Source organism: Rattus norvegicus, chromosome 1 (genome assembly GCF_036323735.1).
Source record: "Rattus norvegicus strain BN/NHsdMcwi chromosome 1, GRCr8, whole genome shotgun sequence".
NCBI classification, from domain to species: domain Eukaryota; kingdom Metazoa; phylum Chordata; class Mammalia; order Rodentia; family Muridae; genus Rattus; species Rattus norvegicus.
Window position 1 is genome coordinate 81,261,142 of NC_086019.1, and position 26,393 is coordinate 81,287,534.

At 38.2% G+C, this 26,393-nt stretch overlaps 1 long non-coding RNA gene and 1 pseudogene across 1 annotated transcript; both read left to right on the plus strand.

Moving 5' to 3' along the window:
- The first annotated feature begins 4,391 nt into the window (after nucleotides 1-4,391).
- On the plus strand, nucleotides 4,392-8,293 carry Zscan4l-ps1 (zinc finger and SCAN domain containing 4 like, pseudogene 1; annotated as a pseudogene).
- A 7,780-nt stretch (nucleotides 8,294-16,073) lies between these two features.
- LOC134482887 (uncharacterized) lies at nucleotides 16,074-23,581 on the plus strand. Its single transcript, XR_010059580.1, has 2 exons — nucleotides 16,074-16,393; nucleotides 21,745-23,581. It is a non-coding gene; the product is annotated as an uncharacterized LOC134482887 (long non-coding RNA).
- Nucleotides 23,582-26,393: the final 2,812 nt, after the last annotated feature.

Below are 26,393 nucleotides of genomic sequence, written 5' to 3' on the forward strand. Positions count from 1 at the left end.
AAGCAGGAACTGAAGCTTAGGGCAGGGGGGGGAGTACTGGGAAGTGCCCAAGAACATAAGGTGAATCATTAAACTGCAAGATATTCTCCTTAGACAATGAGGCAACAGTCTACCCGGGGACAAGTTCTTTGAAAAGGTCAAGCCCTTCTCAGGAATCTACTCAGGGCAGGGCTCTAGCTTTGCTTAGTTCGGACATAAAAGGACAGGGAGAAAAACAGTGTAAAAATGATTACAGGCAGCCACTTACGCTGGTGTTGAGACCCTCATAATAGCTGACTGGAAGCCATTCCCTCCTGGTTACATAGAATCAAGCAATAAAACTCTCAGCTTCTTCTCTAACAAAGTTAATTCGTACATGCTGTCATAGTTCCTGCTAGGATGATAATGGACTGTAAGCCAGCCTCAGTTAAACATTTGGCTTTATAAGAGTTGCCTGGGCAACCAACAGATTGGGAAAAGATCTTTACCAATCCTACAACAGATAGAGGCCTTATATCCAAAATATCCAAAGAACTCAAGAAGTTAGACCGCAGGGAAACAAATAACCCTATTAAAAAATGGGATTCAGAGCTAAACAAAGAATTCACAGCTGAGGAATGCCGAATGGCTGAGAAACACCTAAAGAAATGTTCAACATCTTTAGTCATAAGGGAAATGCAAATCAAAACAACCCTGAGATTTCACCTCACACCAGTGAGAATGGCTAAGATCAAAAACTCAGGTGACAGCAGATGCTGGCAAGGATGTGGAGAAAGAGGAACACTCCTCCATTGTTGGTGGGATTGCAGACTGGTAAAACCATTCTGGAAATCAGTCTGGAGGATCCTCAGAAAATTGGACATTGAACTGCCTGAGGATCCAGCTATACCTCTCTTGGGCATATACCCAAAAGATGCCTCAACATATAAAAGAGACACGTGCTCCACTATGTTCATCGCAGCCTTATTTATAATAGCCAGAAAATGGAAAGAACCCAGATGCCCTTCAACAGAGGAATGAATACAGAAAATGTGGTACATCTACACAATGGAATATTACTCAGCTATCAAAAACAACGAGTTTATGAAATTCGTAGGCAAATGGTTGGAACTGGAAAATATCATCCTGAGTGCGCTAACCCAATCACAGAAAGACATACATGGTATGCACTCATTGATAAGTGGCTATTAGCCCAAATGCTTGAATTACCCTAGATCCCTAGAACAAATGAAACTCAAGACGGATGATCAAAATGTGAATGCTTCACTCCTTCTTTAAATGAGGAAAAAGAATACCCTTGGCAGGGAAGGGAGAGGCAAAGATTAAAACAGAGACTGAAGGAACACCCATTCAGAGCCTGCCCCACATGTGGCCCATACATATATAGCCACCCAATTAGACAAGATGGATGAAGCAAAGAAGTGCAGACCGACAGGAGCCGGATGTAGATCGCTCCTGAGAGACACAGCCAGAATACAGCAAATACAGAGGCGAATGCCAGCAGCAAACCACTGAACTGAGAATAGGTCCCCCGTTGAAGGAATCAGAGAAAGAACTGGAAGAGCTTGAAGGGGCTCGAGACCCCAAAAGTACAACAATGTCAAGCAACCAGAGCTTCCAGGGACTAAGCCACTACCTAAAGACTATACATGGACTGACCCTGGACTCTGACCCCATAGGTAGCAATGAATATCCTAGTAAGATCACCAGTGGAAGGGGAAGCCCTGGGTCCTGATAAGACTGAACCCCCAGTGAACTAGACTATGGGGGGAGGGCGGCAATGGGGGGAGGGTTGGGAGGGGAACACCGATAAGGAAGGGGAGGGGGGAGGGGGATGTTTGCCCGGAAACCGGGAAAGGGAATAACACTTGAAATGTATATAAGAAATACTCAAGTTAATAAAAAAAATGAAAGAAGAGAACAAACCAAGAACCAGTACAAAACCCAGGTCCAAAACCTGTGGGATGGTTAATAAAACACATTTTCATGGAATAATTTTGAAAATGAAGAGAATGGGAGAAAAATGTCAAAGTTTTCAGAAACAAAAGAGTCCCACAAACCCTAACAGAAGGAAAGAGTAGATAAAAGGAAACGTTTGAAGCAAGTGTTTTTACACATGATTTCTGATAACTATTACAAAAGACTATTGAAAATAAAAGAATTTGTACACACAGCACAATATCATACAAGAAAATGTGCCAGCAGCTGTCTGTTCAATCTAAGGCTATCTTTGCTGTTGTTAATCAGTGTGATCCTTCTTACATTTTTTTTTCATTTTTTTTATTCTTCTCTCATACAATCCCTTCCTCCTCTCCCCTGAGTCTCTCCCCTGCCACCTTCCCACTCCTCCAGATCCACTCTTCCTCCTTTCCCTATAGAAAAGGTCAGACCTCCCAAATACGGTATATCAAGTTGTGATTATTCTAGAAACATTTCCTCATGACTGGAAAAGGCAATCCAGTAGGAGGAAAATTGTCCCACATGCAGGCTAAAGAGTCAGAGACACCACCACTCCCACTGCTAAGAGTCGCACAATAACACCAAGCTACATAACCAAAATTCATGTGTAGAGGAGGCCCTAGCTCAGGCCCATACAGGCTCTGTGGTTGCTCCTTCGGTCTCTATGAGTCCTGTTTAGTTGATTCTATGAGCTGTGTTCTCCTGGTATCCCTGATCCCTCTGGCACTTCCTCTACATCTTCTAAGGTTCCGAGTTCCACCTAATATTTGCTTGTGGATCTCTGTATCTTTTCCCATCAGCTGCTATAAGAAGCCTTTCACATTGTCTTTTAAGAGTATCTTTGATTCAAGGTTTTCATATATTCTCAGTTTACTGTGACATATGCACTCTTATTATAGTAGTATGCAAAATAAACATCATTATTTTTTCTTTGAAAAAAAAAGAGTTGCCTTGGTAATAGTGTTTCTTCATAACAAGGGAAGCCCTAAGACACCACTACACATTCATACACCGAGAGATAAAGATATTCAGTGATGTATCCATGAAATCTAGGCACTGCATCAGCAGCCTTGGTTGATCTCTCCTATATGTCCAAATAGTAGTTGCCTTAACCATCCCTAGCTTAGGAGGTCACAGACCAGGAGAATTTCTTTTTTTTTTTTTCTTCTTCTTCTTTTTTCCCTTTTCATTTTTTCGGAGCTGGGGACCGAACCCAGGGCCTTGCGCTTGCTAGGCAAGCTTTCTACCACTGAGCTAAATCCCCAACCCCCCAGGAGAATTTCTAAAGTGTTTCCTTTTGAGGTAGAGTTTTCAAGTATCTCTAAGACCCAGGGGAAGGGGAGAGAGGATGAACAAAGGGAACCCGAGGGAGTTCAACATCCCAGTATATGCATCTTTTAGAATCTACAGACCACTGAACTCTACCCAAGCCAAAGGAGTTCTGAGAGTATAGATGTCCAAATGGTCTGATTTTTGGGATCTTTGTGGAACCTCCAGAATTATGGGCAATTCGTAAAAAAGGATTGGTGAGACTTGTGTTTAAGCCAAATAAAAATTATTTATTAGCCTGCCTTGATATACACTGGATGTTCAGAATCCCATTGTGCCCTTGAACCCCTCTTTGGGTGAGCTCTTAAGCACAAAACCTTTTAGGTTGACATATTTCAGTTAACAGAAAGAGTTAGCAAATAGCAGAATTGCCAAAGCAAAAAAACCAAGGTTATTAAACTAAAACTTCCCCTTATTTATGGACATTGATGGATCAGGCCTTTGTTTTAGTTTTCAAAAGGGTAAAGTCTACAACCTGATTTTACAGTCTAATCGGTATTTCTATCATTGAGCCAGGTGTGCAAAACACGTGGGGCCTACTTTCTCTGGGGACCTGTTACAAAGGAGGTTGCTATGGACAACCATTGTGATAAAGGGTTTGGCATTTTATACTTTGAAAGCTATTCAAGGATGGGGATTATGTATGTGTGCATTTATGGATGTTTTTGCTGCTGTATGAATTTAATGTTATAGTACTGTTCTGTGGCACTTTATAATGGGAAACAAGGGTAAACCTTAAATTTTGAGGTTCAGCAACAATAACTTCATCTTTTCCAGTTGCACATAGGCCTGAGCCACTGTACACTTTGCTGTGTTCGTATGATAGGTCTTTCCATTTTTGACACAGAACTTTTCTTCCTGTTGTGTCAAGCATTGTTATACTTTACATCCTCTCTATGCTCTGTTTTTGGAAACAGTTTTGTAACACTAGTATGAATTATTTTCTTTCAGGTAACCATATAATTGTCTATGACAGAATTTCACTGATTTTTCACTTTTATTATTTCTCTCTTCTCTTTTGAATCTATAGCTTTTGGACACCACCAACTACCAAAACAGATCCTAAAGTCACAAGATACATATTGAATTGCCATAGTCGAAACTTTCTCAGGATCCTTTCCATAATGACTTCACAGGTCAGAAAAATCCTTTATTCTGAGTCACTAACAAATGTCCTTCAATTAGACAATCAAGAGTTTATTCCTAACCAGCATTCTGTTGTGCAGTTTGGAGAAGATATCTACACCTTACCAAGTGCTCAACTCAACTTTCCACCAAATGGCAATGGCTCATTGGCAAAGCAGGAGCTGCAAACACTCTGGGAAAGTTTTACCTCATGGTTGCAACCAGAAAAGCAGAGCAAGGAGCAGATAATTTCTCAACTGGTCTTGGAACAGTTTTTCATCACTGGGTACTGCAAGGACAAGTTTGCCTTGAAAGAGAAGTGGGAATCAAGTGGAAGAAACATGAGGAGATTCATGGAGGGGCTGACTGATGAGTGCTTGAAGCCTCCTACCATGGTGAGTACCTGGGATAAGAGATGGATATGTTGGGAGGAAAATTAGTCATTTGGATTTGTGAAAAATTAGTCAGGTCTGGTAGCTTTTGTTATTAGTGAAATTACACTCACTCCACCAAATGCCTTACAAGGAAGAATTTGTACTGTTATGAGTTAGCAAAAATAAAGCAGAGAGTATCATCAATTTTTTGACAAAGATCCATATAAATGCAGTTTCTTGACATGATGGCAAAAGGACTGCATAATTGACAATTGGGTAAGGCATTAAGTGTTTAGAGGAGATACTTTGCGTCTGTGATATGGCTGAATCATGGCAGTACTTACAATACAATCATGAGGACTGAGCTGGAACCTCAGCACACACACACACACACACACACACACACACACACACACACACACACACACATCTGACGGCAGTGGATCAGATCCCAAGAACTGAGAGGGTGAATCTGGGATTTAAAGTGCCTATATCACTTTCCAAATAGTCTACAACATGACAATAGGATATTCTTCTATGAAACCTGAGGTGACAGAATGATGGAGTATGCTCTCAGATGTTGACATACTGTTCTCACATTCATATTTAATACTCACACACCTGCAAGAAAGATCTTGATCAATATTGGTACTTCAATGCATATCTTCCAAACTGGAAACATTTAATACAGATATAATTGCACTGTGTGTTCTTTCATTGTTTAGATGTGAATAATTCTCAGTCATTGACAGACATTTCTGAATGTCACGTATAAGTGTTTTAGATTTTTAATTTACATTTTGGTTGGTTTGTTTTTACGGTTGATTAGTTAGTTTTCTGCTTTTTTTATTTTTTTCATTTCTGACATTTTCTTGTGTCTCAGTTGTTAGCTGGAAACTCAAAGAAATTATACTCTGTCTGTTCTCCAGGCATTGAATTAAATGTGTTGACTACCACATATTCTGTGTATTTGAAATTTTAAGTCTGTAAATAAGTTGCCATTTCACAGTTTACTCTACATTTTTTACTCCTTTGAGCTTTAAGTTGAAAATTTTGTGATTGAAACTGAAATCCAAGTAAACTGCTTCCATAATGTCCAGTCCTGTTCCTAAGAACTAAGGCAGTGTGCATCTTCTGGAATCAAATGCTTTTTATTGGACTTGTTTCAGTCAATTGTATTAACCATCCAATAATAAAGAAATGAGCTTCTTGTGCAAGCCTGAAAAGCTATGATGTTAAAGTCACCTTTAGTTAAGGATGGTTGTCTAGGCTAGTATTCAGTGACATGGACAAAGAATTGTAGGTGTTAGAAATAAAGCCCACTCATACAGCAAAGTGAAATTACAATTAGTTAGGTCTGGACGGGCGACAGATGACTAATGGCTGGAGGTGGGGGATGGGAAAGGCTCAACTACTTGAGAGTGAAAATGGCAAACATCATGGGTTGCAAGACAAAAAGTAATAATTACTAGTCAGAAGCCAGAACACCAATATGGCAGCTATTACAGAGCTAAAGGAGAGATCCTGAAGAATCCAGACACAAAATACCAATTACTGATAATGGAATGAGTGATAACAATGCATTAGATTTCAATAGAATACGAGTCACCAAAGTGAAAGAACTTGAAGGAGCCAAAACTAATGGCTGAAGATCCTGGGGGCAGATGAAGGAGTGGTAACAATGAACTACAAATTGAATAAAAAAAACCAAAGCATATCAGCCATAGAGACTTTTTTGTTACAAACATAAACTTTGTCAAAACAGACAGCTTCCTTCAATGGATAAGAGGGACTCCAGAGGTGGCAGGCCTCAGGGGATTCTGTGTCAGACATTTTATGGGCACTTTTAGTCCCTCCCAGTCTCCAAATTCATGTTCTTTTTGCTTTTTCCTACCCATCCTTGGTAGTTTTTCACTAAGCCAAATGTTTTGTAATACTTATAATATCTTGGATGGGAAAATGAGACTATGCCTGCAAGAAGGAGCAACCTTTTTGAAGAGGATCATCCTCCTTTGCAAATTGGCCAAATGCCATCTGATCTTCTTTTAATGTGTTGAATAGTTGAAGAGAACTTTGTGGCCAAAGCTCTTAGGAAACTAATCTTTTGTTTTCCTCTGGAAAGTGACTCAATATTTGCAGACATAGTGTGAATAGTGACTTTATAGAAGAGAATTCGTGAATTTCAGGACAATACCACTAGATATGAGGACTAAATAAATGAGCTAGCCCATAGGCCAGTGATCCTGTTCAAGCAGACTGAGGGCAGGTTTTCTGTCATCCACAGATTTATTTACAATGTTCATTTGGCTTTGTTTACAGGTCCATGTCTCTATGCAGGGGCAGGAAGCCCTCTTTTCCGAGAACATGCCATTAAAAGAAGTCATTGAATATATGAAACAGCAAGCAACGCCAATGCCAACACAAGAGAATTCAAGGACATACCTGCAGATACATCAAGACATGTTCTTTGCAACAGGTAAGTTTGGCCACTGGAGAGAAGAGGGGTGTTGTGAGGGAATACCTTCTGGCATACAGTTTCATAGACTGTCTTATTTTCATAGGAAATGAGAGCAGTGATGATGGCTGCAACAATCCCTGGAATGCTAGTGAAAGAAATAGTGGTGTTCATAGTCCTGGAGAGGAGATGGGTCCTCTTCTCATTACCCAAACAGATCAGTACACTGTGCCTAAAGATATAGCTGTTTCTTATTCAAGAACCCAGAGTGACAGAGAGACAAGTGAAGGCACTTTCGGGTACCCAGTAGAGTCCCTAACGGCCCATTCCTCTGAAGAAATTGCTATGGAGGTAAAACCAAGATTATTCTTCAGGCTAGACCAGACTAAAGACAATGAAGATAGCCTCAACACTTTCTGTAATGCTAGTGAAGTAAATCATGATGTTAGAATTCCGGCAAAAGAGATGGATTCCCAGACAGAAGAGTATTCTGATGCTGAAGAGAGTACAGTCCCTTATGGAGTTGTTGACTGTTTTAGAAGAGCACCTCAAGACACATCCAGGCCCCTAGAATATTTGTCAAGGGCACCTTCTTCTGAAGATGTCCCAGTGCAAGTACTAGAGTTCCTTTCCCAATCAGACCTTCCTCCCTGTGTGCCTCTACAACTTTTCCTAAATAATGGGGCAAATTCTACAAGTGAATTTCTCCAAGAGAGACTCCAGAGAGACCTCAACACATATACATATGAATATCCCCAAACTTTCAAATAGCCCTCTAATCTTGTAGTCCACAAGAGAAAACCCAGGTAGAAGAGGTTACTTTTTCTGTGCCAAGTATCAGTAAGGCTTCTATAACCTCTTAGTCCTCTGTGTACATGAGGTCATCCATGAGCAAAAGAAACCTTTCACCTGACATTCATGCAAAATACCCTTCAGTCACAAGACCAACCTGCAGGATCATGACAAAATTCACACCAGAGAAAAGCCTTATACCTGCTTCCTGTGTAACAATAGCTTCTATCAGTCATCCACATACCACTGTCACCTGAGGAATTACCATAAATCTGACTAAACTCCAAATGCTAGCAAGGCTTAAGTCTCAGTGCCTCATCTGCACAAGAAATAACATGTAACTTCTAAACAGCATTGATTCAGTGAAAGATTTAACATGTATTGGCAGAAGCCACCTAAGGAAAGTATATTAATAGCAGGAATGTTTCTTAAAACATAATTTTATCAGCCTTGTCTAAAGAAGTGAAACCATCTTAGACTTACAACCCATGGTGAAAACATCTCAGGAAGATACCTGCTACTTTTTAGCTTCTCTTTGATGGCTCCTGGCATTATAAATAATGACGTGTTTCTTCTATCTGTTGTCCCATTCTACTGCCATGTGAAGGTGAAGAGGATGAGTCATTTGACAATTTGTTATGACAAATGCCTAATGCCTAAAAATGCAGCTTATATTTTGTACCTGATATATATTGAATAAACAAATGGCACTGGAACATAAATGCCTCTTTGTATATTTTGTGTGTGTATTGCTCTGTGTGTGTGTGTGTGTGTGTGTGTATGTGTGTGTGTGTATGTGTGTGTGTATGTGTGTGTATGTGTGTGTGTATGTGTGTGTGTGTATGTGTGTGTGTGTGTGTGTGTGTGTATGTGTGTGTGTGTAGGGGGGTGTAATTTTGTGTTTTTTCCCCTATATTCCACAGCACAAATGGACAATAGAATTCTTAGCTGTCAGTTCTTGGGATTTGCCTTGTTGGAGACAAAGTACTTGTTATTGGTAACATTATACAACAGTGTACGTAATCCTAGATATTCCAAACTTTCACTACTCTCTACCTCAAATCTGTATAAGAGTTTATGACAGTGGCCCACCATTTGTTCTGTCTTTTTTTCTACTCAGTTGTGGTAACAAACCCAAGTCTTAGGTTTTCATTGTAAATTCACTGCCCTCTCACCTATTTCCCTTCCGATGAATCTTCACTGTTTACAGATCAAGAATAAACCCCCAGGTGATGCATAAAGTTGCAAAGCAAAATTTAAGAAACAAGTTTCTCATAGTATTTAAGAGGAGCCTCCCCTCTCTGTTTCATTATGCTCACAATACAGTCTTCACAGTGCTATTTAAAACACATCTACTTTCATCCATTTGCCTAAGATTTCATTATTTTAAACAGCTGATTAGTAATCCACTGTGAAAATGTGCCACATTTTCTGTATTCATTCATCCATTGAAGGATATCTGGGTTCTTTCCAGCTTCTAGCTATTACATATAAGGCTGCTATCAAGATATTGGAGCATATGTCCTTCTTATATGTTAGAGCATCTTTTATGTATATGCCCAGGAGTGTTATAGCTGTTTCTTCAGTTACTACTATGTCCATTTTTACTCTATTAATCTTGCCAATCCATGAGCATGACAGATTTTTCCATCTTCTGAAATCTTTGAGTCCTTTTTCCAGAGACTTGAAGTTGTTGTCATACAGATCTTTCACTTGCTTAGTTAGGGTTATGCACTCATTGATAATTGGATATTAGACTAAAAGCTCAGAACACCCGAGATACAATTCACAGACCACATGAAGCTCAAGAAGGAAAAACAAAGTGTAGATGCCTCAGTCCTTAGAAGAGGGAACAAAAACCGTCACAGGAGGAAATCTGGAGACAATGTGGAGCAGAGACTGAAGGAAACACCATCCAGAATCTGTCCCACATGGGGAATCCATCCCACATACAGGCGACTAAACCTAGACACTAGGGCAGATGCCAAGAAGTGCTTGTTGGCAGGAGTCTGATATAATTGTCTTCTGAGAGGCTCTGCCAGAGACTGATAAATACAGATTCAGATGCTGTCAGTCACCCACTGGACTGAGAACAGGGTACCAATGGAGGAGTTAGAGAAAATCCTGAAGGAGTTGACAGGGTTTGCAACCCCATAGGAAAAGCAACAATATCAACCAACCAGACAGCCCAGAGCTCACAGGGACTAAAGCACCATCCCAAGAGTACACAGGGATGGACCTATGGCTCCAGCCTTATATGTAGCATTGTATGGCCTTGTTTGGCATCAGTGGGAGGAGAGGCCCTTGGTCCTGTCAAGGCTTGACGCCCCACTGTGGGAGAATGTCAGGGAGGGAAGGTGGGAGGGAGTGGGTGGGGGGATGGATGAATGTACAGAAAACTTTTAATGTCATGCAGTTTCACTCTTTAGGTTTTTTTCCTATGCTATTAGTATTGAAGTCTTTACCTAGAGGTTCATAGATTCACAGTCATATCAACAATAAATGTAAGGACTATAAGTCCTTATTGTCAACTTGAGACACAGACACACACACACACATACACACACACACACATACACACACACTATAAAAATTGGAGATTGTTTTCATACTTGTGTATTCAGATGCTGTTTGTTGTTCCCAGAGATCTGGTTACAATTCAGGTCTTAACATTGTCATGATTATTGAAGTATCTCTTTTATGAGTGATATATAAAGATTATTTTCCATCACCTCTAATTGGTTAATAAGGTGCTGATCAGCCAATCACTGGTCAGGAGAAGAGGAAAGGACAGGGCTTCTGATCCCAGTCTGGGGATTCCAAGAAAAAGAAACAGGGAAAGAAAAAGAGAGGTGGAGAGACCATGTGGATGGAATCAAATCAAACACCCAGTCGTAAATCCATACACCTGTGGACGTTAATTTTTACTAAAAAGCCAAAACTACTCAATGCAAAATAACAAAATTAGCTTCAATAAGTGTAATGGTCTATCTGAATTTCTGAATGTGGTACAATGCAAATACAATCATGTCTATCACTCTATACAAAATTCGAACCAACAGGATTAAAGACCTCAACATGAAACCTGAAAGAGGAGAAAGTGGGACATCACCTTAAATGCATTGTCACCAGAGACAAGTTCCTAAATAAAGGACTAATAGTATAGGCACTAAAATCGACAATTAGTACATGGGACCTCATGTAACAGAAAAGCTTCTACAAGGGAAAGGACACAGTCAAAAGAACAAAACAACAGCCTACAGAATTGAAAAAATATCTTTATTAACCACACATCTGACATTCAACATATATAAAGAACTCAAGGAAATAAAAAAGCCATATAAGCCAAATAATCCCATTAAAAAATAATCCAGTTTAAACAATACAATAAAAAAACCACAATTAAAAATGGGGTACAGATCTGAAGAAAACTCTCAATTGAGTGATCTTAAATGGCTGAAGAGGACGTAAAGAAAGGTTCAACATTCTTAGTTGTTAGAGCACTACAAATAAAAATGATTCTTACATCTGTCAGGATGACTAATGACAATAACACAACTGACAGTTCATGCTTGCATGGATGAGAAGCTAGGAAAAACTCGTCCAGTGCTGGTGGGAGGGAAAACTTGTTCAGCCACACTAGAAATCAATATGGAGGTTTCAACGGAAATCGGAACTCAATCTACCTGAAGACCCAGCTGTACCATTCCTGGGTATATCCAAAAGATGCATCACTGTACCACAAGGATTCTTCCTCAGTCAATATCAGCTTTATTCATAAAAGCCAGAAACCAGAAACTACCTAAATTGTCCCTCAACAGAAAAATAGATAACAAAACGAGGAGCATTTATACATTTGTGTAATGTGTAATACATATGTAATATGACACAGCTGTTAAAATATTGACCTTATGAGATTTGCAGAAAAATGAATTGAATGAGGCAAGATCATCTTGACTGAGGTAATTCACTATCAGAGGGACAGACATGATAAACACTCAGTTGTAAGTAGATATTAGCCATAAAGTAAAGGATAATCATCCTACATTCCACAAACTAAGAGAAGCTGAAAAAAAGTAGAAATTAAGTGTAGGACACGTGTATCTCACTGTTAATGGGAAATGGATCTATAAACATTCAGGTCGATGGGAAAACCCTTCTGGATGGAGGAATAGGGTGGTAAGAGGAAAGCCCAATTTGGTGCAGGGGGAGAATAAAAAGAGAGAATACTGGAAGAGACAACTGGAACCAGGGGCTATAACTGAGATGAGTTTGAAACCTAGTGCAATGGAAACTTCCAGGAACTTTTGAGAGTGGCCTAAGACTCCTAGAAATGGGGAATATGGATCCTTAATCAGCCCTATCCTGTAACTAGGCAAGACTTACTATGGATAGATTGGGACACCAACATAGCCACAAAACCTTGGCACTATATTTTGTCCTATTTACAGAATATTCTAAGATAAAGGTGCTACAGAAAATGTGGGTGTGGCAAAAATGACTGGTCCAGACTCATATGATAAGAGAGAGCCCACCTTTGACACTGCCTGGATGACCAGTACCCAGAGGCTTTACGGCCTTGTGACCAAGATAGAACCAAATACAAATGGGAAAATGTTAATGAAATGGTTCTTAATGTTATTCTGCTATACTCATAAATTGGTGCCTGGCCAAATTGTCACCATGGAAGCATCAGTGAGCAACTGATGGAAACAGATGCAGAGACACAGAGCCAAATATTATGAACTTGGAGAAGCCAGTGGAAAAGTGGAAGGAAGTATTGTAGAAAGCAGGTGGGTCATGGACTTCATAAGAAAATCCACAGAATCAATCAACCTGAACTCACAGGGGTTCAAAGATACTTTTCCACCAACCACTATGCCTGTGTAAAAGTGATCTTTGCCTCTGTATCTTTATTACACTTGTGTAATATGATCTTCTTATGGGACTCCTAATAGTGCATGAAGGGGCTGTCTCTGACTCTGTTGCCTGCTTTGGGGACACTTTCCTCCTACTGTGTTGCATCCCATTCCCTTAATAGAAGAAGTGAGTAGATTTAGAGTAAGGTGATATGCTATGCCTAGGTGATGTCCATGGAGGAGGGCGTTTTTTGAATAGTAACATATTAAGTGTGGATGGAAGAGAGACACAGAGGTAGGGGGAAATGTCTAGGAGGAGAGGAGAAAGTGTAAACTTTTGTTGGAATATAAATGAATGAATGAATGAATGAGTGAATACTTCAACAACCATAATCACTTCTTAAGTCTATATAGGAAAATATGTGCTTGTATGTATGATAATTAAAAGGCAGTTCAGAGCTAAATAGTACCACAATGAGAGACTACAGATTTAGCTATCCATCCAAATTAGATTATGGACATGGAATAGCCTAGAGTATAGTTCATGAAGACTGAAAAGATAACTGTACATTAGTAGTCTATCTTTTAGAAACTGTGGCTTGAAGAAATGGTGACACAGAACATTCATTTCATCTCCATTTTCATGACACTCATTCACTTTTTGTTCAGAGTTTAAAGAAATCTCCAAGGATATCTGGACAGTGGAAAAGGCTATCAGTTGTCCTACATTCATCAAGGACATGATCTACCTTCCTACTCTTAGCAGTCTCTTTGTGCCTTCTGCTTCCTCATTGTGACACTACGGGCTCATGGAGATGGCTTCTTCCTAATTCTTTTTTTTTTTGTTGTTGGATATTTTCTAAAATCCAATAAAAGCTCCCTATTCCACCCTCCTACCCCTTCTTCTATGAGGATGTTCCCCCTCTCCAACCACCCCCTCCTTCCAGCCTCCCCAACTTGACATTCCCCTACACTGCAGGTCCAGACTTGGAAGGTCCAAAGGCTTCTCCTCCCATTGGTGCCCAACAAGGCCATCCTCTGTTACATATGCAGCTGGAGGCATGGGTCTGACAATGTGTACTCTTTGGATGGTGGCTTAGGCCCTGAGAGCTCTGGTTGGTATTGTTCTTATGGTATTGCAAGCCCCTTCAGCTCCTTCAAACCTTTCTTTAACTCCTCCAATAGGAACCACATTTTCAGTTCAATGGTTTGCTGCTAGCATTTGCTTCTGTATTTGTCATGCTGTGGCTGAGCCTCTCTGGAGACAGCTGTATCAGGAGTCTAGTATAGCTGTCTCCTAATTACTTCTAATTGCTTTTCTCCTTTTGCTCCTATGATGTGATCACCTCTGCACTGATAATTGGTGGGAAGTCATTTAAGTTTTCTCATTCCCTTATATAGATGGTGTTGTGAATGGAGATTTCAATTGAAAGGCACTCCTGTCAGCAAATAATATGGACAGGAACATGCAGACTCAGAGGCAGACAGGGCCTGGGAGTGAGCAAGGAACCCTACAAATGGCATATTATAGCACAGTGATCTTGGAATTGGCATTTATCTCAAACAAATTCTTCTTCTGTGTTTTCACATATGACTCATTGCACAGTCATAAAATTTTCTGTTTCCCACAGAGTTTTTGATCCCAAACACAACATTAACAAGGTCAAACAATTGACAGTGGATAAGACAGAAGGCCAGAACCTCCAGAAATTTAAAGAACAATATAAAAAAGATAGAGACTGGACCAGGCAAGTCTTTCTTCATAGAGAGAGGTGCACGTATTTACTTTTTTGGAAAATATAATGTTTAATAAACATGACATGAGGACTGGAATCTTGGGAGGGATTAAAATGGACTGGGCAGTAATCAGGAGTTTGTGGTTCTACTTTTTCTTTTCTTTTTTGTTTTGGTGTTTGTTTTTGTAAAAAGTTGCTCTTTTCTCCTAGTCTGTTCACAAACCGACTTAGTAACTGAAGGTAGATCACTGTATTCTCAGTACCTATTGTTTGTTTTGGGGGTGGAAACCAAAAAATTAAAGCTTTTCTTGCTTTGCAAAATGATGGATCCTGTTTTCATATTCATTTTCTTAGTCTGTGTCTTGTTATTAGGGAATTGAGTTTATTGATGTTGAGAGATATTAATCATCAGTAATTGCTATTTCTTGTTATTTTGATTGGTATAAATTTTTGTGTGTTTTGTGTATGTTTCCCACTTTTTCTGGTATGGAATTGCTTACTTCCTGTGTTTACTTTTGGATATAATTATCTTCCCTGGGTTGCAGTTTTCTCTAGTATTTTCTGTAGGGATGGATTTGTGGATAGATATTGTTTGATTAGGATATATCTTTAAATATCTTGTTTTCTACATCTATGGTGATTGCTGGGTATAATAATCTAGGTTGGCATCCCTGTTATTTTAGAGGTTGCAAGATTCCTGTTTGGACCATTCCAGCTTTCACAATCTCTGTTAGGAAGGTGGGTATAATTTTGATAGGTTCATCAATGTATGTTACCTGCACTTTTTCCCTTGCTACTTTTAATATTCTTTCCTTGTTCCATAGATTTTATGTTTTACGTGTGGTGGGAGGATGCTCTTTTTTGGTTCAGTCTAAATATTTTTCTATAAGCAATAGCATCTGAGTGCTGGTGATATAAAAAATAGCCACTGGATTTCTTTAAGTATTCTGATTGTTGGAATCAATCTTGTCTAAAGAAATTTAAATGCAGGAAGAAAGTACTTACAGTGGAAAAAGTGTTGAGACTTTTGAGGAAAATGCATATTTTCATAGGAATGCTTTTAATTTATTAAAATTCAGAGCATCAGCAGCAAGAGTGAACATTAATGTACATAAATGATGCTTCTTTACACTGAAGAGTCAATCATTAGCATGCCCTGTGGGTAATCCATTACCCGAATTTGGCATTCTAACCCTATCATACAGCATATATTCTTCACAGAGAAGTGTAGTTGGAGGTTTCAACATTTAAAATTTTCATTGTCATGGATTTAGAGGAATTTAGACTTCAGGATTTTGTATTGTTATTTTATTTATTTACAGTTCAAATGTTGTTCTCATTCTTGGTGTCCCCTCCCCCAACATCCCCTATTCTAGCCCCACTCCACTTTGTCTCTATGACGTTGCTCCTCCACCCACTCACCCACTCCCACCTCACCCCAGTCACATCCCCCTATGCCGGGGCAACAATGCTCCACAGGACCATGGGTCTCCCCTACCATTGATGCCAGATAAGGCCATCCTTTCCTACATATGTAGCTGGAGCTGTAAATTACTCCATGTATACGCTTTGATTGGTGGTTTAGTCAAAGGGAGCTCTGGGTTGTCCAGTTAGTTTAAAATGTTCATTCTATGGGGATGGAAACCCCTTCAGCTCCTTCAATCCTTCCCTTAGTCTCTTCCATTGGGATCCCCAGGCTCAGTCCGGTGATTGGCTTTGAGTATCTGCATCTGTATTGGTCAAGTGCTGGTAGAAACTCTCAGGGAACAGCCAGACCAGGATCCTGTAAGCAAACATCTCTTAGTAATAGTGTCTGGGTTTGGTGTCTGCACATGGAATAGATTCCTAAGTGGGGTGGTCTCTGAATGGACTTCCTTCCAGTCTCTGCTCCAGTTTTTGTCCCTGCAATTTTTTTAGACAGAATTAATTCTAGGTGGTCCCATCCCTCTACATGGGGCCATGCCTATCTAGTGGAGATGGTCTCTACAGGTTGTATCTCCATTTTGGGTATTTCAGCTAATATCATTCCTGTTGGGTCCTGGGATGCTCTCACTTCCCTAGCATTTGGGACTATCTAGAGGCTACCCCAGTTCCCCACACCCAGGTGCTACGTATTTCTATTCAATTTCCTGACCCTTTGTACTTCTCTCCTATCCCTTCATTTTGCCCCCGCCCACTTTCCCTCCCTGTCCTCTCTCATTCTCAGGTCCATCCCTCCCTCTACATCCTTTGATTATTGTGTTCCCCGTTCTAAGTAGGATTGAAGCATCCACATTTTGGTCTTCCTTCTTCTTAACCTTCATATGGTCTGTGGGTTGTATCCTGGATATTCTGAATTCTTGGGCAAATATCCACTTATCAGTGAGTATATACCATGTGATTTCTTTTGTGACTGGGTTATCTCAGTCATGAAAATATTGTCTAGTTCCATCCACTTGCCTTTGAATTTTATGAAGTCATTGTTTTTAATAGTTGAGTAGTATTCCCCTGTGTAAATGTACCACATTTTCTGTATCCATTCTTTCATTGAGGAACCCTTTCATGTTAAAAGTCTTAGAAAGATAAGGATTTCTAGGCACATATCTAAACTTCATAAAAACAATATATAGCAAACAAATAACCAAGAGAAAATTAAAGCAATCCCACTAAAATCAGGTAAAACACAAGACTGCAGATCTTCTCCCTATTATTGAATATAGTATTCAAAGTTCTAGCCAGAACAATTACTGAAGTTGTTTACCAGTTTTGAGAGTTCTATGGTGGAAGTTTTGTAGTCACTTAAGTATACTATCATATCATCTGCAAACAGTGATATTTTGACTTCTTCCTTTCCAATTCATATCCCTTTGTTCTCTGATTGCTCTTGGTAGGACTTCAAGTACTATATTGAATAAGTAGAAAGAGAGTGAGTAGCCTTGTCTAATCCCTGATGTTAGTGGGATTGCTTAAAGTTTCTCACTGTTTAGTTTAATGCTGGCTACTAGTTTGCTGTATATTGCTGTTACTATGTACAGGTATGGGCCTTGATTTCCTGATCTCTCCAAGACTTTTATCATGAAGGAATCCTGAATTTTGTCAAATGCTTTCTCATCATCTAATGAAATGATCATGTTCTTTTTTCTCTGAGTTCATTAACATAGTGGATTATGTTCGTGTATTTCCATATATTGAACCATCCCTGCATCCCTGAGATGAAGCCTACTGGATCATGATGGATGATCATTTTGATGTGTTCTTGGATTCAGTTTGCAAGAATTTTATTTAGTATTTTGCATCAATATTCATAAGGGAAATTGACTTGAACATCTCCTTCTTTGTTGGGTCTTTGTGTGGTTTAGGTATAAGCGTAATTGTGGCTCCATAGAAAGAATTGGGTAGTGCTCCTTCTGTTTTAATTTGTGGAATAGTTTGGACAGTATTGGAATGAGGTCTTCTATGAAGGTCTGATAGAATTATAAACTAAACCCATCTGGTCCTGGGCTTTTTTTGGTTGGGAAACATTTAATAATTGCTTCTATTTATTTAGGAGTTATGGGGCTGTTTAGATGGTTTAACTGATTCTGATTTAACATTTGTTCCTGGTATCTGTCTAGACAATTTTCCATTTCATCCAGATTTTCCAGTTTTGTTGAATATAAGCTTTTGTAGTACAATCTGATGATTTTTTGAGTATTATCAGATTCTATTGGTATGCCTCCTTTTTCATTTCTGATTTTGTTAATTTGGGTACTCACTCTGCCCTCTGGTAAGTCTGGGTAAGGGTTTATGTCTCTTGTTGATTTGCTCAAAAACCACCTCCTGGTTTTGTTGATTCTTTGTATAGTTTTTTTTTTTGTTTGTTTCTAGTTGGTTGATTTCTGCACTGATTATTTCCTGCCTTCTACTCCTCTTGGGTATATTTACTTCTTTTTGTCCTAGAGCTTTTAGGTGTGCTGTTAAACTGCTAATGTATGCTTTCTACAATTTCTTTTTGGAGGCACTCAGAGCTATGAGTTTTCCTCTTAGCACTGCTTTCATTGTGTCCCATAAGTTTGAGTATGTTGTGCCTTCATTTTCATTAAATTCTAAAAAGTCTTTAATTTCTTTATTTCTTCCTTGACCAAGTTATCATTAAGTAGAGCATTGTTCAACCTGCATGTACATGTGGGCTCTCTGTCATTATTGTCATTATTGAAAACCAGTCTTAGTCCATGGTGACCTGATAGGATGCAGGGGATTATTTAAATCTTCTTTTTTCTGTTCAGGCATGTTTGGTGACCAATTATATGGTCAATTTTAGAGAAGGTATAATGAGGTGCAGAAAAGAAGTTGTATTCTTTTGTTTTAGGATGAAATAGTCTATAAATATCTGTTAAATCTGTTTGATTCATGACTTCTGTCAGTTTCTCTATGTCTCTGTTTACTTTCTGTTTCCATGATCTGTTCATTGATGGGAGTGGGGTGTTGAAATCTCCTACTATCATTGTGTGATGTGCAATGTGTGCTTTGAGCTTTAGTGAAGTTTATTCTATGAATGTAGGTGCCCTTGTATTTGAAGCATAAATATTTAGGATTGAGAGTTCATCTTGCTGGATTTTTCCTTTGATGATATGAAGTGTTCTTTCTTATCTTTTTGATAACTTTTGGTTGAACATTGATTTTATATGATATTAGAATTGCTACTGCAGCTTTTTACTTCGGACTATTTGCTTGGAAAGTTGTTTTCCAGCCTTTTACATGACAAAAGTCAGTCTTTGTCAAGGAAGTTTATTTCCTATATGCAGCAAAATGCTGCATCCTCTTTATGTATCCAGTCTGTTAGTCTATGTCTTTTTTATTGGGAAATTGAGTCCATTGATGTTAAGAGATATTAAGGAAGAGTGATTGCTGTTTCCTGATATTTTTGTTGTTAGAGGGGAAATTATGTTTGTGTCTCTCTTCTTTCAGTTTCATTGCATGGAGATTACTTTCTTTCTTTTTATAGGGTGTAGTTTTCCTCCTTGTGTTGGAGTTTTTCATCTATTATCCTTTGTAGGACTGGATTTGTAGAAGGATATTACATAAATTTGTTTTTGTCATGAATATTTTGGTTTCTCCATCTGTACAATTGAGAATTTTGCTGGATATAATAACCTGGGCTGGCATTTGTGTTCTCTTAGGGTCTGTATGACATCTGCCCAGGTTCTTCTGCCTTTCTTAGTCTCTGGTGCGAAGCCTTGTGTAATTCTGATAGGTCTGCCTTTATACGTTATTTGACCTTTTTCTCTTACTGCATTTAAAATTCTTTATTTGTTTTATGTATTTGGTGTTTTTACTAATATGTGATAGGAGGAATTTCTTTTCTTGTCCAATCTATTTAGAGTTCTGTAGGTTTCTTGTATGTATATGTCTCTTTCTTTAGGTTAGGGAAGTTTTCTTATATAATTTGGTTGAAGATCTTTACTGGCCCTTTCAGTTGGGAATCTTTGCTCTCTTCTATACCTATTATTCTGAAGTTTGATCTTCTCATTGTGTCCTAGATTTCCTGGATGTTTTGCCTTAGGAGCCTTTTGCATTTATCTTTGAAGGTTGTGTCAATGTTTTCGATGGTATCTTCTGCCCCTGAGATTCTCTCTTCTATCTCTTGTATTCTGTTGGTGATTCTTGCGTCTATGACTACTGATCCCTCCTAGGTTTTCTATATCCAGAGTTGTCAACCTTTGTGCTTTCTTTAGTGTTTCTATTTTCATTTTAAACCCTGGATGGTTTTGTTCAATTCTTTCACCTATTTGGTTGTGTTTTCCTGTAAGTGTTTAAGGGACTTTTGTGTTTCCTCTTCAAGGGCTTCTATTTGTTTACCTGTTGTCCTGTATTTCTTTAAGGGAGTTATTTCTTTCTTAAAGTTCTCTATTGTCATCATGAGATGTGATTTTAAATCTAAATCTTGCTTTTCAGGTGTGTTGAATATCCAGTATTTTCTTTGATGGGAGATCAGGGCTCTAACGATGCCAAGCAGTCTTGGTTTCTGTTGCTTAAGTTCCTGCACTTGTCTCTTGCCATCAACTTCCTGCACTTGTCTCGCCATCAGCTTGTTTCTGGGGTTAGCTTGTCTTGCTGTCTCTGACAGTGGCTTGACCCTCCTGTAAACCTGTGTCAGTACTCCTGTAGACCTGCTTTGTTTCATCTGGATCTAGGAACAGAGAGCTGCTCCTGGGTTTGTGTGTCTTGAAGCCTCCAGATGTGTCGCTTGAAGCAGAAGAGTTGTTCCTACCTCTGCTTTCAGGTGTGTTGGTGCTCCTGGTGACTGTCTTTCTGCTCTTGGCACAGGCAGAACCCGGAAGGGTCCTGCCTTTGACTGCTCCTAGGTTACTGTGCCCAGAGGAAATAGAGGACATTAGCCCGGTTCCTCTTGGGTCAGGAATGTGGACAGAAGTAGTTGTCTCCTCTGAGCTCTCAGGATTGTCTGCCAACCTAGAATGTTTTTAAATTCTGAGGATAAAACTCTTATGGATAAATAAGTCTACATTTTGCAGTTCTTTCTGAGCTCTGACTGGGTGGTTTAACTCTGCCATTCTGGCTTAAACTTGTCTCCACTCTAAATGAGTCAATCTGTTTTTTTTTTTTTTTTCTCAACCTCTCCTGTATTGCTCTGCTTGGCCTCATACTTATCTAGCAATATGTTCCAATCTTCTGGCTCCTTCTCATTCTTTGTTTCATTCTGTATTGCCCTGTGTGTATCTTCTTTCTTTGCAACCTGTCTCTCAATAACTATTCTAGTAAAATTGCCCTTTCTTATTCTCTCTAATTTCCTGAGAGTTAGACATATTCAATTCTCTCTAATCTTTCTCTGATTTATTACTTTGTCTGCCACCCAATTAAACATCACTTTTTATCATGAGTGATTATTTCTACAAACTATTTTTCTTGTTTGGGACTGAAGGTGTGAATAAATGTGTCTTTATTCCAGTTAGAGGGATTGAAGCTGTGTGCTAAGGGCTGATACATATCACAAATAGAAACAGGTTTTTTGAGTAAACAACACAGTCTCAGGTTCACAGAGTTATTGAATATCTTCAACAACTGTTCTGTTTGAAAAGAGGCCAAGAAATAATATATTTATAGGTTGGAGAATCAGAGTCTGATCACAATCACAGGAAAGACTGACCTATTTCCAACAGGAGCAACAATTGTGTTTCCAAGGTGAAAATCATTGGGATATCTTTCCTTTCATGTCAAGATTTTGGAAACAACAGACTGAAGAAATAAATGGACTGGGGTATGTTGGTTCTTTTTCTAGTTCTTTAAAGTGAGACTCTTAAAAAAATTCATGTGTACTAGGACTGCATTGTGAAGACTACTTACTTGTAGGGTAGATTTCTTCCTTCACTGTAGAGACTACATATTACTACTGAAGGATGTATCCTATGAGGTGAAGTCTGCTTTTGGCTCTATGGAAGCAACTCACTATATGTGGAGGCTACTTCCTGCTAGATGTTTTACCCCAATTCTCTATACCCTGAGAAAATATGATTCATTATGTATTCAGAGATCCCTTTGATAGTTCCCACTTTTAAATTTATATTTTTCTTTTGCTTTTATCTTGCCAGTTACATTCCTTAAAAGATCCTAGGTTTTATACCTTAAGTACAGAACCAGCTACTTATACAATTCTTAAGTTCATTTAATTAAATAATCAAAATCTATTTCAAGTAAATTATAAAGTGTATATAAATTCTTTTTGTATCAATAAGTGAGAAATAAATGTTTATTCTTTTCTAAATCTCCAAAACAATTTGCCTGAACTGTTGTTAGAAGAGAATTTCTTCAGTGATTTGTACAATAGAGTTTAGGCACAGAAATCTTTTATTTCCAAGAATAGATAACACAGGAAAAAGAAATTTCTCTTTTATGCACCCCAAACTTGTAGAATCCTGAATGTAATTACAGATGGAATATAAAAGGAGAAAGCTGTCTAGTGATAAGTTAGCTATCATTTAAAAAAATATTTACTTTTACATGTATAAATATTTGCTAATATATGTGTATGTATTTGCACCACATGTATGATGAGTGTCCATGAAGTTTGGAAGAGGGTTCATGTTCACCTTGGATGGAAGATTTTTTTGGGGTAATCAACTGAGTCCTCTGCAAAAACAACAGTAGTTCTTGTCTCCTCATCTTACTCTCTGGCCTCAAGATAATTATATTTGTGAAAATATATTTTCTAGGGACAAAAATTAGAAAGAAAAAATTAATTTCTTCATGTGTTAGTCGAAAACATAGGAAAATGGAATTATGTTAATTTTGCAATATATATTTTAAAAACAATTTAAATTTCTGCATCAAAAGTCTAAAGAAAAACAGATCAAAAGACAACTCTTTCACACTGTGATGGGGAGTACTGCTACAGTTACAATCATTATTAAATTTTCTGTAATTAAATTAAAAAAGGCAAACCCCAATATATAGTGATGCTTTATGGAAACTGCTATTTTGGATTGCATTTCTATGTGTACCTGAATTCAATTAAGCAAGGTTTCCAGCAGCCATCTTCATAATAGTTCATATTAAGATTATTTCCCAACTATATAACCAATGTGTATAAATTATTTTCTGTACCCACAATACAATGACATTCTCTACAACATAAAAGTCAACCTAAAGTTACACACACACACACACACACACACACACACACACACACACACACAGAGGGATGAACCATTTCAATACATTAACTGGAAGAATGTGATGCACATTGACCTCCATTCTCCCCAACTCCCTAATACTTGGACTTTCTTTTTCTAAAGAAATGGTGAATATGACCACAGCACAAAGCTTTTCATTGTAGATAACATGTAGGAAATCATCTGGAAGAGTCCAGGGAACAGAGAGAAAGTAATAGACTAGACATGACAAGTAAACTGAACAGGGCCATTAGAGGAGAGAAATGGGGGAGACCAGAATAACAAGAAAAGACGACCAAGAAAAGTAAAAAAAAAAAAAAAAAAAAAGGATTGAGATGAACCAAGAAAGGAGAATCCTGAGAAGAAACAAGAGCCCAAGAGCACATGGACAAAATATCTGAGTTTTATAGGAAAGGGAAGATATGAGAAGGAAAGGGAAGGTCAAGGTCTAGAGAGGTTTAGGGACATAGGGTGAGAGTGCTTAGAGGAGCCAGGACACTGGAAGAGGTACTTGTAGTACTATGAGAGTGTGGCAGCCAGCACCTCTTCTGGCATATATAGGAACCTCAGTTAGCCATTTGTTCCAAGTGACTCTGGAACCAAACCATCTTGAGATGTTGAAACTTTTGAGAGCCTGTGTGATAAAGGCCCTCCAGGAACAAGGCCATGCAGTTTGTTTGTGCTTTATTACTAATGAAGAACTATTTCTTTTGCATGCCATTCTGCCAAGCACTTTGTACTCCAAGGATGTACAGAAAACTTCCCATCCTGATTCCTAATTACTTCTTTGAGATTGCTACTGTAATTTGCACTTCTATATTTTTTTAATTTTGTTTTCTGACAAGAACTCAGGACTAAGGTATTTAATACTTACTTCAAGCCCTTGTGGAAATGTTGTCATCATGGGTCTAGAACTGAGTTTAAAATCACCAGTCTTCTGGGAAAGAATACCAGGAGATCATCAACTTTTAAGTGAGGGAGGGTGTCTTACCACAGTTCACAGAGACTCACTTCTCATGGCAATGACTACCACAATAGTATCAACCAGCACTGTGGTAAGTCACCAGAACATAGAATAATAAGAACTAAAAACATTAGAAAGGGGGTTTTGCAGAAGTCATGCTTTTGCTCATGGAAATATCTTAGTTTCTTACCAAGTCCCTTTCTTATTTTAGTTGTACTTGCAATGTATATTATGAGTTGTTTTAAAACATCTGTGTTGAGAGGAAGGTAGGATGGAGAAGAAAAGGAAGGAAGGAAGGAAGGAAGGAAGGAAGGAAGGAAGGAAGGAAGGAAGGAAGGAAGGACAATGGGAAAAATGGAGTTAAGAAGAAAGAAGGAACTCAAGGCATAGATCGGATAAGGGAAAGGGATTTTGATATTGTGTTGGTAGTGGGAACTGAAATGGGCCTTTGAATGAAATTGAAGCTGTTTTCAACTCAGGGCAGAATAGACTGTCTACAGCTCTTTTTAGGTTGTGTGAACTCAGTTCCTCCGTTAAACTGCTGCTGAGTCTCTCTTATCACTGATATCACTTCAATTTCTTCTTTTCTTTCTTCACTTTGCCTTTGTCTCTCCTCTCTGTCTCTGTGGCTTCCTCCATATTTCTCACATTATCTCTATCTCATTTCACAGGACTCTTTCTGTTTTGTTTTCTTTTTAAGAAAGATTTATTTGGATATTTTCATTACTTATGACTCTATGGATCATATCGAGGGTCTTGCAGCAGGTGGACAAGGCACAAGAGACATCTTCATCTTATCCTAAATATCTTGAAGTACTTTTATTCTTTTTTCTTCCTAGTACTCACCAACTTATATACTTGTGGGAAAAGCTACATTCTAATTTTGTGTCTTTAAGAACTGGGTTGAAATTATGGCTTAAAGAGTATACTGATACTAGCAAGTTAAAATTTCTTATCAGTGATAGAATTATAGGGTGACTTTTCTATTAGGAAAATTAAATGTTATGGAAGCATCAAGAAAACTAGTTAAATTGAATGCATTACAATAAAGAAGTAAATCAAAAGAAGGAGTACATTTTATTTATTTTTACTCCAGATATTCTGAAATTTGTCAGATATTTTTCTGATTATTAAGTTTCACTATATATACTCTAAAATTTTTACTTACATGGTTCCAGCTCACCATGTTTTCTGCAAGAACAGACACGTAGTGCTACTTTTACATGTCATCTGTCCACTTATGCCTATCCTCTTCTGGAAAATAAACAAAAGTAAATTTGGCTTTCTGTGTTCCTATTGTCATAGCTAATGTCTAGATTTTAATATGCTCTCATATACCTTCCTATTCCCAGGTATTGCTCTTAATAAGTGAAACTCAAACAAAAACAACAACAACAACAACAAAAACTCTCCCATATTATACATCAATCTAGTGTGTTTTTAATGCATCCTTTTAGACCAAAATAAAAACTCTTTATTTTGAGCCTAAAATTCAATATCAGTAACTTATAAGCCCATACCAGGTTTTACTTTGGTTGACCGCTATCACTCTAGCTTGTACCCTACAACATATCTAGAACGTGTCATATATTAACTATAATCCACTTATATTTAAGATAAGAACTAATGTAAAGCTATAAGTATTTATCATTTTAAACACTGTGATAGTGATGTTCAGTCTAATGAAAAATGATACTGATGTTCTACAGTGGATCTCTAAAACATATACAACACAAAGCCAAGAGTCTGTGTCCTTGAAACTATTACCTTCTCCTTGCAGCCCTAACAATCATCATTCTATTGTGTTTTAATTTTTTACTACATGATTCATTTATTGTTATGTAGGACATGTGAGTTCAAATCATACATGTGTAAAGGTTAGAAGATATGTTCAGGAACTGAGTCTCTCCTTCCATGATATGGTACCCTAAAATGAACTCTGGATACTGAATTAGGTAGAAAGCATCTTTACTGGCTGAGCAGTCTTGCTGGCCCTCATAATTGTAGCTTCTGTATATTTGTAGTTGATCACTGTAGTTACACAGCAATATAACTGGTTATAGCACTTAACTCAGGGTCTCTTTTGGTTTTCTGTGTTTTAGAATCTGTCAAACTTCTTTTTAAAGGACAACTGTAATACTCTAGTTTTTGTACAACATTTTGTCATCAGTTTTTG